The 15,780-nt window shown below is 30.1% G+C and overlaps 1 protein-coding gene across 3 annotated transcripts in view; it reads left to right on the forward strand.

Moving 5' to 3' along the window:
• The first annotated feature begins 6,866 nt into the window (after positions 1-6,866).
• The window catches only part of Ptpmeg (protein tyrosine phosphatase Meg), an 85,041-nt gene continuing 76,127 nt past the window's right edge, over positions 6,867-15,780 (forward strand). For all 3 annotated transcript variants that reach the window (XM_067262815.1, XM_067262818.1, XM_067262817.1), the window contains exon 1: positions 6,867-6,992. The gene's annotated coding sequence lies outside the window, so the exon portion shown is untranslated. The remainder of the gene's footprint in view (positions 6,993-15,780) is intronic.

The following is a 15,780-nucleotide window of genomic DNA, read 5'->3' on the forward strand; positions in this document are numbered from 1 at the left end:
ATAATGAAGGAAATCGAGTAACAATTTCATTATACGTGATATATCTACTGCCCCGAGTTCTAGTTCTGCTCTGGATCCTTCTGATTTCATGAAAGTTGTGAATTGAATCGTATTGCAGAAGAAATTAGATTATAAAAGATGAAATATGACAAGTATGCATTATCTACCTTACATCTCAAACCAGCCCTTAGTTTGGAGGTGGTCCATCTGGATATGTACGACCTCATCCCATTGTAGACTCGGCCATATCTATTATGAGCTTGCTAAAACAAATCTTCGAGTCCACGGGCAGAGTTTTAGAAAAACCAGCTTTTAATTTTTTTATAACACTTTCTAGAGCTGTTAACGACTGGACTATCTCCAATTATTCGAAGCAGTGGAAGTTAACTCGTGATATAAAACAGAGTAAGACATTTTTGCTCAGCTCGCTCTGGACAAACTAAGGATTTTTTGGTTTTGATCGGATTCGTGTTTGATTTTTGGTCGGAGTTATAACTGGTTTGTCACTTTTTCACAAATTCCCTCTAGGAGGAGGGTCAATACAATGACTGTGGTACAAACTTCTTCAAATAAGTAAAATACAGAATCAAGTCTATAAATTTGTTCTAGTTGGGTTTCTCAGTGTCCAGTGGATGAAGCTGCCAAACACTAGTAGTATATGCGTCTTGCCAATGAGCTGACTACCTAGAGTTTTCTTTACGTGCGTAATACCTAGATGGGACTTAAAAATCCTATGGGGGCATCCTCTCGACCAATCCACCCATGTGTTAATTCTAATCCACGTTCTGTATAATTGTCAATAACTTTGTTTGCTTTCAGACAATAAAAAACAAACATAATCTATTTGTGGTGATTGTATTATTTTCTTCTGACGTCATTCAGATCCAATTAATTACACTCAAACCTGTTTTTGTGCGGTCTTTTTTTTTGCGATTTTTTACACGTGCAACGTGTTTTGTGCAATTATTTTTGTGCAGTATACTAATTTGATGGAAATTCATATACCGCACACAAAACAAATCGCACAAAAATAGACCGCATAAAAACAGGTTTGAGTGTATTTAAACTGCCAAAGAATCTTCACAAACTCTCAATTGTTCATAATAACGATAAAAATATCGACCACGTTTAAGTGAATTGAATATTTGGCTGTAATATTCATTTCAAAAAATGCTAAAATGTCCTCTGCAGGTACAGCCTAAAGCACTGTTTTGGTGTCAATGGAACCAGTTTTAAAAGATGGGCATAGAGTTCAGATTTTCTCCCTAAATTCCCCATTCTGCTATTTTCCCAAATAGAACTGAGGACAAATATAACAGCATAATTCAACAAAAGATCACAAAACTATTTCAGTGCCATCTATCAGCAGAAAATGTAAGCTTTTATTGAAGTACAGTAGAGCGTCGTTAATCGGAACGTCGGTAATTGAAATGGCCGGAAATCGGAACGATTTTCAGTCGGACTGTGTCGTGCTGAATCGAACGTTTTTGATACTAGATTTACTTATAAAGTATAATTTTCATGTTTTTTATATTCTTCGATATATTTATTTTGTTTGTACAAAATGCAGAAATAATTTTTAACGATACGATAGCCTCGATTATTATTATAAAAATTTTCGTTAGGCTTAAAATCGACGAAAATTCAACACGAAGCGACACGCAACGGAGAAAAATTTGAACATCGGACAGGTTAATATATTTTTTCGTACAAAGTCGGAAATCGGAACAAATGACTAATTGGAACAACCCCAGTCCTCAATTGACTCCACTTTTCGACGCTCTACTGTATCATTTTACCAGTCTTACATAAATTAACAAAATATGTGTTTCTGTAGATTTTCTCCCAAGTAATTAAATTTAAATCTCATTTAGTAATCGAAGGAATTAAAAAGAAAAGGGACAGGTTAGCAGTCCTGTCGCCATCTATGGGGAAGAATAGAGTATGATCTTGTTTTCATAATAAAATAATCAGCGTATACATTAGTAGTCAGAATTAATGCTTAAAAACATTCCTCAAGTCGTTTTAAATAATATACTGAAAATAATTCATTGAAAAGATATTAAATGCCGAAACTTGGAAATTAAATAAGCAGAAAAATAGTTTTTATCCACAGATGGCGCTAAGACAATTGAAATTTTTTCAGAATTTTGTCGCAAAAAAGCAACACGCTGTTGATTTATAATATAAAAATTTAGGTATTTTGTTAAGCTTTTAAGTAAATAAAAAAATGCGAAAAATTATTTTGTTGGAATTATTTAATTAAAATGTCATATCTGCCATTAATTGGATTATTAGAGGTTTATTCGGCATTGTCAATTTTACTGTAGTTCTTACTGTGCTCACTAGGGGCGCACCATTCGGATAAGAATGCAGACGAATATTAAAAGTAATAACTTTTAGACTCAAACTAAACAGAAAGACACCCAAAATATCACCAAAAGTTATTTAAAACATTCTTTATTTTGAAATAATAAAGCATATAAAAGCAAATAAAAAAATATCGGTCGCATGTCCAAGAGGTTTTTTTTTAACTCTTTCCACCCTGTGGGCACTAAGAGGGCCTCTTTTAGAAGGCCCATTATGGGTCGGCCAGGCCCACAATGGGGCGACCGGGTGGTGAGGTGAGGGACGGAACCCGACATATCCGAACGGACCACTCCCCGAAAAATTCCTGGGGATTATTCGACCCGTTCGGATTCGATCCCGGGTCCCCCAGAGCGGTAGGCTGCCACCTTGACCGCTCGGCCATCCGGCCGTCTGTCCAAGAGGTTAAAAAGAGTATAGCCTATATGGCTAGTGAGAATTGACTTTTACTTCAACACCTGGACAATCTGTCAAAGAAAAGAAGTGTTAATTGGAAGGACTATTATGTGAAGTTGGACCATATTTAAAGGAATTTTTTTTAACTCTTTCTTCGCTATGGGCTACTCTTAGCAAGCCCATTATGGGTTCGCCAGGCCCACAATGGGGCGGCCTGATGGTGAGGGACGCGAACCGACATATCTGAACGGACCACCCCAAAAACTTCCTAGGGATTTTCCATCCTGGTTTCCCCAGAGCGGTAGCTGCCACCTTGACCGCTCGGCTATCCGGCCGTCCATATTTAGGTGTTAGACACGAGAAAACCAGGACCAACTACTATTGGTTTTATCCAATCGACCACTGGTGGACCACACCTAATTGGAATTGAATAAATTGTGGTTTTAATTGACTGATTAGTTTACTAGTTAAAGCCCCTTTACATCAGCACATTAAAGCTAAGTAACATTCCACAATTACGTTTATTACGAACGGGCCTGTTTTTTAATGCGATCGAGTAGTGTAATAAAAAACGGTGACACAACGTTTCGTATAAATACAAATCAGAGCATATTGCGTGTAATATGTTTCTTTCTATGTTTCAATTGAAACTGTTCACGTTGATAGTAGCATTCACAACTATTAAATCATTGTCCATGAAAATAATGAAATAGGATTCAGATCATTTGTAATTAAGTTTATGTATTAAACATTACACTTAACATTTAATATTTTTTATCGCTGTTTTGTTAATGAAGTGGAAGTTATTCTCTTTATTTATCTAATTTCTTACTCATAAAATTCTAATAGAAAATCCTGTAATACGAATTCATTATTATAAAACCGAAGGAAGATAAATCTTCTACGTGCTTTTTGTCGTCAAACGGATGAAAATGTTTGTAAAATTAATTTAATAAGAAGCAGTAAGCGTATATTTTAAGCAGCAAGTATTTGTAATAGGACGAAGCGACATAAACATAGAATCAGGAAAACTTCAATCGTTTAATGCGTGGCTAGCGAAAGATAAAGATTTTTGACATCAGACGATGAAGTATTAACTGAAGCATTAAGCATAAAATTACTAATTTTTACTTTTAATTTTTTCAATACGTTAAAAGCATAACTGGGAAACTAATCGCGTCACTTATTAAGCTGGGTTTAAGTTTTTGCGTGATGTCATTGCTAACGTGGATATGATGTCAGTTTGATGCCATTTTGCTGCATCTTTTATGCTACAAACAACATTTTAAATCTAGCTTTACCTTTTTATTAATGTACTTCAATATCCGAAAAACGTAAAAATGAAAGACAATTTTCATATCTAGTCATAGAATGTGAAGTAGTGATTTTTAATCTATGATTATTTATGCTAATTAAATGAATTAGTATTAAATATTTTTATACGCTTCTATAATTGTTCATTGGCATGAAAAATTGAACCGGAATAAGTCTGTTTCAAGTGGTAGCAGGCGAATTCATGCGAGCTTTTTTTAATCTTTCCTCTCCGTGAGCACTAAGAGTATGTTTTTATCAAACCCGTTGATAAAATTGCCATAATTTATAATGGGCTCATCTCCCATAATTTATTATGAGTGTCCCGACATATCAGGGACGGATTGCTCATTAAAACTTTTCCGAGGTTTTTCGATTCCGTGCCCCTCAGAGCGGTAGGTTGTCGGTTTAATTAACTGCGCGACCATCATAGCGAATCGATGTTTAAAGAAGTAACTTAAATGGATATAATCTGCGTATCAAAATTTAACTATAACTATATTTATCACAGAGGCCAGCAGGATCATTTGGCTAGTGCTTCTGATTTACGGAAGCCCCGAAAATATTTGTAACAAATCATTCATTTCAATTGACTTTCTTGTATATTAAGAAGAAACTTTTATATCATTAAATAAAGCCTGAGAAGGGTAAGTTATCCTTGCCTGTTGGCTTCTGAAAAGCCCTAATGATAAATTTATCATAAATAATGGATTAATTTAACTCAAAGAAAAATTCAATAAGAAGGGCATTACAGATTAGACGTATTTAACATCGAACTTTCTTTCTAACGTATTGAGAAATTTTTAATTTCCCGAATAAACCACAAGATCTAGTTTATTCTGAATAATCTTCATAAAAAATTGAGGAAGTAGTGTAATATTCATCCCCATTTGCAATGTTTATGATCTTACTTTTCATTCTATTCATTATAGATTTGTAAATTTGATCACATTGAAAGCAGCAGCAAATTTAAGGATTGAATTCAGGAAAAAAGCGTACAAGTTTGTTCATTTAAACTTGTTAACTGTAAACACTCATTTTCTCTTCATTTAGCCAATTAAAGTGAAATTCAGTCATGCGTAAACTGACTGCAAACTTTACTTTGTAATTCGAGAGGATTGAGGGAACTTTAATATAGTTTATATCATTTCCCGTGAGTAGTTTAGAGTGTGGATGATTCATAAAATATCACATCGTGAGATGAATATTAAATAAATGGAGGCACAAAATTAGTGACGTTTCTGGCATCCGTTTTTTCACTTATCTAAAAAAATGTTTAAACATCTACAGAAGCTTCTGTTTGATGATTCTTCTTTTCTTCCTCGTCCTTTTGTGTCTTCTCTTTCCTAAATTGAAGACCTGATATCCTGAAAATAATTATTATACAATTGCAGCTATAATGCAATTATTGGTGTATTAAGAATCAAAGCACCAGTTTGTTCTGCCAAGAATAGGTTTACAACATAAAATAAACCGTTCAAGAATTGCTTTGAAGATGTAAGAAATACAAATGAATGTGAGTAAATTGAACAAAAAAAAAAAAAAAAAAAAAAAAAAAATCATTGATTTATCAAACGTAGTTCCTGATTACGAAACAAGAGGAAAATGTGCGGAAGGAACACAAGCTGTTGTCGATATCTCTAGGGAGGGTGAGGCTTCCGATAGCCTATTTCTAGGTCAGTTATAATTTCCGACTATACGATAACACGTACAAGTTCAATAAACTTGTTAAATGTAAACATATTTTTCACTTAAAACTTTTAAATTAAAGCGAAGTATTATTTTACAATTTTTGTTCTTTTCCTAATTTGCACGTATCCAATTCCTAGTTAAGGCACTCCATTCTGTATTCTTCTCTGTTATAAGATCATCATCATTATCATAACGTAACTTCAAAGATCTTCAACATCTCTTGTAGCTATTGTCCGTTATTGTATTGTTCTCCATTCAATTTCCCACGTTGTTTTTTTTCTTGGTCTGTGTTCCACTTCGACACTTCCCATCATTCGCTCCTCGTTATAACTCCACTCTCTATTTTAAAAAATTGAAGGGACTATCCCTAAATTCAATTCTGTGAAATTTAAGTATTTCAACATTTAACTTTCATTTGTATACGAAAAATTCATGTTAAAAGGGTTAATTTTAATTTTTTACTGAATTTCATGTTTTTAAATTTGTTTATGAAATTCGTTTCTAGAACAGAATTCACATATATTAAATAATTTGCAATTATAAAACATACTAAATTTAGCCTAAATTACAGAATTTAGATTATAATGACACAATTAAATATGGTATACATATGTAAAATGGACCGCCATTTTATGAAAATTGCTTATGTTTAAGCTTTATCGTAATTAGTATATTATTTTATATTAGTTTAAGCTTTGAGAAGAATGTTTAGACAATGTACAACAATGATTAAAATAGAAAATTTGCGCGAGTGTTATCTGTTGACGTTGCAACATGAAACGGGCTTTAGCGGGGTGTTAACGGGGGATCCAGTATCGATTCGTCGATTTTCAATCTAAGTAATTCAACCGACCCTAATTCGATTTAATTAATAAAATGCTGCCAGCTCGAACATAAAACGGATTTTTTTTTAAGTAAAAAACGTTTAATAAATAAATTATATTATTTGTTACGTTCAAGTGTATTTGTATAGCGTACGTAATAAAAAATAAATGAAATTTAATAAATTATGTATTTAATATTTTTTTTAAAATATGAAATCTGGACTGAAGGTGGTTTTTTTACAAACCGGAAATCGTCTGCAGTCGTACATAGGGTCACGTGACCGCGTTGTTGACAACCGCCATTTTAACGAAAATCAAAGAGGGGCGAAGGAGTGTTTCGTGTTTGGGTGAAAGAACCGGAAAGTTTTTCTAGCGAATTTGCTAAGCAGGAACGTAAAATTGGTAAGTTTCACGGATAAAAAACACCCTTACGTGCTTAATTCGCGAGTATTTTCGTATAAATTCCGGTTTTTTTTACTGGTAAAAGTCGTATTAATGGCGACAGTTGCCGAATGGTTACTTACTATTTTGGCTGTTAATTCGATACGATTATGCAAAAGTTAGGCGTTTTTTAACGTTTACAAGCATCAAGATCATATTAAAGTTTATTTACTCGCGTAAATTTAGCTGAAATCGCGCTTTCTTACGCTGGTAATCCCTCCACATCGACCTATTTTTTTCACATCTAGGGTTAAAGGGGTCATTTAAAAAGTATTTTTCTCCGTAATTGTACTCAGTTAACTGCTTTAAATATTGTATTGTTTAAAAGTTTTAAGGGAATTATGTCACCGTTAAGTGATTGTTGAACGTGAAAGTTTAATAGAAACTAGACAATCGTTCTACTGTTTGCTTTCTGTTAGCCTGACTCAAAGACTCGATTGTTCGCTTTTGTAAAAGTTTAATCGCCATTTCTCAACTGTAAACTGTGTTAAAATGAAAAATTACTCGAGATTTTCTATAAATACATACATATTTCTGAGATACGTATTCGTTTAAGTGTTGTGATCGAGTTGTGTGTAAATACCAAATGCATTTTTAATGTCATTACTGTATATTTACAGATCTATGGACGATACTACTAAAATACGCCATTAAATCTGTAAATATATGTGTTTGTGATCTTTTTGGTGAGGAGAAGTATTGTTTGTTTACATTTTAAGTGACTGTTTACAAAATTTGGCCATTTAGCCAACAAAACTTGAATGTCCGGGACTTAAAAACTTGAGATCGGAACGGTGTTTTACGTGCATTGACGATAGTCGAAGTCGGAACTACCGTGGTATATAAAGATGTCGAATGTGCCTTGCTTTTCTGGCAATTAACTTTACATTTTCATTAATGACAGTTTATGAAACTTGGTTCTGTGTCCTTTACGAACGAACGAAAAAATTGGTTAATTTGCACACTTATATTAAAAGAAACATTCGATCATTCTTGACTTATGATAATCGAATTAACGAATAACGTATGTGTAAAACGTTCCGATCTTGAGTTGTAAGTTCTGGATGATGAGATTTTTTGGCTAAACGATTGACAGACTTTGCTAGTTGAACTGGGCAATTACTTTATTACTATATCGTATTGTAAATAAAAAATGATTGTTATATTATAATTTGATTAGTTACAAACAGAGTTGGAGAACATGCATTTATTTGGAAACCTTAAAAGTCTCTGTACTTAAGAATATCTTATCAGTACTGTTTGCAGTTCAAAGTGTATAAAAATTAGTGGAATACATAGTAAACTTTTATATTTTTCAATTGTTTTGTTTTCCTAAAATAGACATTTATATATAATTGAGAATTACTGTATTTTAATAGAGTATATTATATACTAAATTCTTTGGTGTGTTGTTTGTCTGAAATTATATTATTATAGCCTATTTAAGAATATTTTTAATTTTGTTTGCAATTTTAATACTAGCTGTATAATTATAATTGTTTGATGTGTAATATTTTGTTTATATATTATAACATTTATTTTAAATTGAAAGTTTAATTGTACATTTTATGAATTATCATTTTTATGCAACTTGATATGAATATTGAAATTGCCAAAAGTGTTTTTGAGATAAAATGTATTTTTTATCCTGCTTTAAACTACATTTTAATGAAGAGATTAATTAATTTTGTGTTCCCATCTTGAAGGAATTGCTTGTTTGTCTGATCCGAAATACCCTATTATATATCTTATTGATTTGCTTCGATAAATGTTTCGTCATAATGATCGTTTACTCCACCAACCTTATTAAGTACTATGATGTTATAAGAACCATATTACTATTTTTAAAAGCTATAGAATTTTCAGTTATAGTTTTAATTTTGGAGTTAACGGAAGAGAATTATTTTTGTTGAAATAAGACCTTAAGTGATAGAAACAAATCAAGAATTTTAAATAAGAGTAATTGAAAACAATAAAAACTATATTCTGCTGGGTTAATTTAGTAGATTTTGAAAAAAAATTTTTAGCATAGCATTGAAATATATTATTACGTCTTAAGGTTTTTGAAATTTTATAATATTTTTATTGAGTTTTATTGGATTTAAATAATATATTAAAAATTTTAAATATCCCAAAACTATTTTGTATTTTGAAATTATAAAATTTGCTGAAAAAAGCAAATAAATATTATTATATTTACTTCTATTAATATTATTTGAACTTTGATAATGTAAATGCTTTTATTGTAATTATTTATAAATTTTAAGATTTTGTTACCATTCAGCAATTTGAATTGTTTATTTTTCTGTTAATTGTATGAGTATTTTACATAAATTGCTAATGTTATCTGTCACTTTCTAATGAATATAATGTCCCATTCAGTAGAAAATATGAATGATTATTGATTTAAAAACATCCTTTACAGATATATTTATTACTTATGAATCAATTGTCAAATATAAGCACAAATTTTGGATTTAAATTCCATACCGAATTAATCTGTTTTTCCAAAATTTTTAAGTTTTTAATTAATTCAAAATGTAAATCGTTATAAACGATGATGTAACTATCAACCTTTAGGCCAGATTTTATCAATTACTTAACTAAAATTAGCTCTGGTTTAGCCAAAAGTAATCTGTCAGTTTAGAATTTGCCATTTGATATAAAAATTATGATGACAAATAATAAATTTAATTAAAGCAATAAAATTAATTAAAATATAATTAAATTACTAGAAGTTTTCTTTTTAAAGAAATTAAAAATATCTATTTGTATATGTAAGCCTTAATGCTACCTTTAATAAAATACACCTTCTACACCAGGTTTTAACCGGTCTCTACTAAAACACCTAGAGAGACTAGAAATCTATGGTGTTCTTTTAAAACTGCAGTTAACTATTGGGAGGCTGAGATCTTCAATTGTGAAAATCTGTTTGAAATATCTTTTTAGTCCAACACACATTTTTTTACACAATCTACATGCAATTTCATCGTAGATAAGTAGGTATTTCTAACATACAATTTAGATATGATTCTAACATGCTATAACATAGGATCCTCATAGATGAGAATACAGTAGAGCATCGATTATCCGACTCAATTGGGGACTGAGGTTGGTCGGATAACTGAAAAAACGGATAACCGAAAAGTATGAAAAAATGCGTTATTGGTATAGTGTATTAGTATATCCCATGAACAACAATAATATTAAAGTAGCCAAGACATAGCCAAATATTGTAGCGCCACATCACTAGCAGACATTTGAATTTGCCGACTAGAACGCGGTCGGTTAACCGATGTGACGGTTGATCGGGGGTCGGATAATCGATGCTCTGCTGTAATTGACTGTCTTTAAGAATATGTTAGGCTCTATTTAATTCTCTCGTAAGCCTTGTCACCAGTGCTGCCAAAGTTTGTGCGCTAACGTTTTCGGCCCCTCACTAGGTCCTTCTTCAAGCGAAAAGAGGATATTCTTCGTTTTAACGGTCAAAAAGAAAATGAATAAATTTTGCTTGAAGAAGGACCTAGTGAGGGACCGAAAACGTTAGCGCACGAACTTTGGCAGCACCGGTGACAAGGTTTACGAGAGAATTAAATGGTATCACCCCGGTGTGGATAGGTGAATTGTATGTTAGGCTCTTATGATATGCCTTACTTATTTAACCTGTTTAGTTGGTTAATCTTTCTGTAATTTATAAACAAATTATTAGAATCTCCTGCATGTTGGACCTTGTACTATATATCTACAACCTGATATATTATAAGATTATCCATGTTATGTTAGGTAATATCAGAGAACAAGATCCTTTACAGACTAGGTATATTTGTTTACTTTAAAATTTTAAATGTAAAAATGTTAAGGATAGTTTAAATTTATAGATTTTTATAATATATTATACTTAGTTTCCTTTAATTAAAATTATTATATTTTAAAAGCTTTATGATTGTTTAAATTCTGTAATTACTATTTAATTTTAAATATTTCTCCCCTATCTCTACTGGATACATTAAAATTAATATTTTGGGTTTACTTGATTAAAAAATTTCTTAAATATCAGATTTATCATGAATCAAAAATGACATATTTATGTAAATTGCGATTATAATAATTAATTATAAATATATTATATAATAATTACATTTACAATTAACATAAGTATGTCATTTCTGATTATTTGAATAATTAATTTATTTAAATAATTTATTTAAAGGTAAAATTATATCAATTAAATGTTTTAACAGATTTTCATATTTCATTATTATTTTAATAACAATTATATAATAATTATTTTATTTTATTACAATTACAAAATGTCATATATTCCAAAAATATTTTTCCCAATCTCATTGGAATGACAGTGCATTTGGTAAAATTTATAAATTATGAAATAGAGAGTCAAAAGGGTGTGGTTTGGAAAGCACACCCATACGAAATTGATTTAGATATAATTAATAATTTATGTATTTTATTATGTTCTTTGATATCATTTATCATTTGTAACTATAAAAGAAAATAATAGATGTCATACTTTGATTTCCTTGTTATTTCAAGGAAGATTTACTTGTTAAAAGCATAAGATTTAAAATACTGTACTGTATTTTTTCAAACTGTTTTTAAATGAATCATTGAATTCTTCAATGATAAACAATTTTAAAGAGATGGAAGTTTTGTTTTGCAATAAAATTAAAAGACTTAGGTGAATAAAAACTTGACACTTATATAGTATTAGTAGATCGTATATAAACTTTAAAATCTCACTTAGGATGCCAAATATATTATAATGAAAAAATTGTAATGTCTTGGTGTTGCATTTAATTTAGCAAACAAATAAATATAAGTACTTAGACATTTCAAAATGTTGAAGTAATTCAGCAAATAATGCCAAAAGACAGTACAATTTTTTCATTATAGATATATATATATATATGCAGTAGAGCATCGATTATCCGACCCCCGATTAACCGACTTATCGGTTAACCGACTGCGTTCTAGTCGGCAAATTCAAATGTCCGCTAGTGATGTGGCGCTACAATATTTGGTTACGTCTTGGCTACTTTAATATTATTTTTGTTAAATTTTTGCGTGTTTTAGCTGGCAGCACTGGCTCGACTATGAAAGGGAGGCTAGTATTTAAACCAGGCCTAATACACTATACTAATAATGTATTTTTTCATACTTTTCGGTTATCCGACTTTTTAGTTATCCGACCAACCCCAGTCCCCAATTAAGTCGGATAATTGATGCTCTACTGTATATATATAATGTGTTATATAATTGTTGAAATAGAAATAAAATTGTGCCTGTGGAGACTTTTAATTGGGACCACTAGAACTACAAAGTATCAAAGAATCAGCCAAATCCATTGGGATCCATTTCCTGTAAGATTTGTGTAGAGTCCTGTAAACAACGAATTTGGAAATATTTAATTTTTGAGTTGAGTAATTTTATTGTGTCGTATTTAAACACTGTCTGACTTGCTTTTCTTTATATACAACCTTGCTAATTTGAATGATTGTTCAAATTAGCAGGGCTATATTAATAAATAAAGAAACCTCATACAATAATTAGTTTAAATTTTTGAGCATGCAATGTAAAACAGTAATCTGAGTATAACTGTATTTTTTATCATTACAAGAATATTTGGATATATAAAGATTTATTAAGGAATGTCAAATGAATTGTTGGATTATATTGGGCTAGGATATTGCTGCTATCACTTGCTATACTATGATTCAACTATAATCTGGCAGTTTGTTTGGCATTTTTCACATAGTACAGTTATGGTTTTTTATTATTAAGGAAATTCCTCAAACATATATTCAAGTTTAGTAGCTCTTTTTAGAACAGAAATGTCTTAAAAACCAGTGCTTTTAGACTATACACCTACCAGGTGGCAAGATTTATTTTGATGGCTCTTGATGGATGTATAGTCTAAAACATTACTTTACTTTCAAATAAAGTAGTTTGAATTTGATCAAAAGATTTGTTAGCAATTATAAATTTTCCTTCCTATTAATCCTTATAATTGAGGATATTCTGTGTAATGTAACTAACTCAAAACTGGAAACAACTTGAATGAATAACACAACCTTGATATACATTAAACACTGGCTGCTCGCTCAATATTCTGTATTAACACACCTTTGTTAAACCGATATTCTGTATGTTTGGAGTAAAATAAACTATTCAAATGTTCTTATAAACATAATACTGTAAGGCAAAAAATGTACCCTCCGTAGCCAATATCAGGCATGAAAATTCAAAAACATAGTTTGGCAAACGCTAAGAACCTTGGAAGCGTTGGAAATATTCAAAGCAGATCGCAAATTAACCTGCATCAATTTTAAAGAAGAAATGAATCTCTCAACAGCTTGGCAATATTTATTGGATGACAAATCGTAATTTATTTTATGATTATTGCGATTATTATATCATGCGCACTTCATATCTCCACTTGTAAAAAATTATATATTTTTGAAACGGCACAAGATTGCCTTCCATATTTGAACATCTGGAAGTAAAGCACGTTCTGATTTGAAAAACATTCGATTGTAAGAATCCAGTTACAGCAAATTTGGCCTGAAGAAGAGCCCAGGAGGGGCATCAAAAGCGTTTGCCAACCTATGTTTTTGAATTTTTACACCGGATATTGGCTACAGAAGGTACATTTTTTGTCTTCTATGACTCTGTGTGGGTGAAACATATGTTTTTATTATAATACTATAGCCACTGAATCATCTTGAAACTTTTTAACCGGTGCGGTATGCTCAAAGTTCGTAAGCGAACGTTTTCGGCTCCCTCACTGGGGTCTTTTCTCAAGCTAGGGGCATCAAGCTGATTATAATACTGTAATAAATTCTGAATGCATAAAAAGCTTAAATTTTTATAATATAAAAGAATCATAAGATTATCTGAACCCTTTCACATATATTTTTTAATTATTTAGAGGGAAACATCTTTTTATTGAATAGGCATTCTGTATAATTTTATTTTATTAATAAAATAATTTTTATAAGAAATGTATATTAATATATTCTTAACACAAACACAAACATTTAACTTATAATTCATAGTTAATAAACTGTCATTGAAGACGTATTGTTACATTTCTAACTTCATAAAGATTAAAAAATTTGTTATTAAATAAAAGTATTGCAAATCACTCTTATTGATTAGTCAGTCATTGCTGAAATGAATTAAATTTCTTTTTTTAAAATTAAGTAAAATTTTGAGGAAAGAATATTAAAGATCTTTATCTGGACAATAGCTTTGTTGATATGATTCCAAATTACTTTATTTATAAGATCTACGTTTGTGCCAAAAGTTTTTATGAAACTGTTTAAAACTCTGCAAATGTATTATTATACATTTTGTTGTGCTTGTAACACAGTGTAAAATGAAAAAATTCATTACGGTTAATGTGTGTTTATATTTATAAATATTTGCAAATTTTATTGTATTCTTTGAGGTTAATGATTAGTTTTGAGTTATATTGATGCTTCATTATCTTAGTAAAATATAAAATTAAAATGAATGACTAAAAACGAATTCATTTTTATATAATTAAAATATCACAGAGCTATTTGAAATTTGCAATACATAATTGGTAAATCAATGATTTTTAAGAAAGAATGGACTTGCCTACACTTTATATTTCAGTTTTTCAGATTTAAGTGATAGCTCAAACATTTTTCGATGATTTTAAATTATATTCTGTAATTTTTTAAAAGCTTTGTTTAAAAATAAAAAGTATTCTTTCTTAGGGTAGATTTCTATTGTTAGTAGGCAGTAATTTCCCATTTAATAGTTTAAAAATATTTTTAAAAAATTTAATTGAAAGTCAATTGATAAATATCAGATAATAAGTGATATCTTTTTTACAATTATTAAATTACTTTAGTTTCCTTTATGGAAAACAGATGGTTAGCTTTGGTACTGTCTGTATGAAAAAACTAAGACTTATAAATAGAATTAGTTTAAAAAAAAAAACTTCTAAAAACAAATCAAATTATCCATTAATAATATCACCATCTAAATTTAACACATGCATCAAAATAGAGAGAAGTGTTCTAGATATTTATATTCTAATTCTGTTAGCCGGTGTAAAAAAATATCTGTATTTATAATATAGAAAATAAAAAACCAAAGACATTAAAACTATTTTAAATTGTATTAAGAGGGAGGAATCTTTTTAAAATGTCACTAAAGAAGAAACACTTGAAAATAATAGCATTGATTCTTTACTTGTAGACTATTCTGTCATTTTTAAGTGTCTATATGTTTGAAAAAGTTGTATATAGATGATATGAAGGTGTCTTCTCACCACCCAACCACAACTTTATTTCCGTATTGTGAATTTTTTTTAAATCTAACTACCAGAGGAGCTGACTTGCATTAACTTGTTTGCATTGTGAATCTTGCAAGAGACGTTTAAAAATTTGCTGTTTATCAACAAAGTTTTTAATGTACATGAAAGCTTTCGGTAGTCTTCAAGCTACATTACAAAAGAATGCATTTAAAATTCACATTCTTTGAAATTTGTATACATTTGAACAGCTACGGATATTCTTACATTGAACTTAATACAGTACATAAAAAGTACATATAAAAATCAAATTATATAAATTAATTATCTTAATAGTGTAATATTCACCAGTTGTAATTATATTGTTCATAAAAAATTTGATATGAATATTGAGTTGCATTCTCATTGTGGATTGGCAGTAAGAAGACACTTTGTATACAGGAC

The sequence above is a fragment of the Centruroides vittatus genome, unplaced genomic scaffold, assembly GCF_030686945.1.
Source record: "Centruroides vittatus isolate TY-2023 unplaced genomic scaffold, ASM3068694v2 contig_157, whole genome shotgun sequence".
Taxonomy (NCBI): Eukaryota; Metazoa; Arthropoda; class Arachnida; order Scorpiones; family Buthidae; genus Centruroides; species Centruroides vittatus.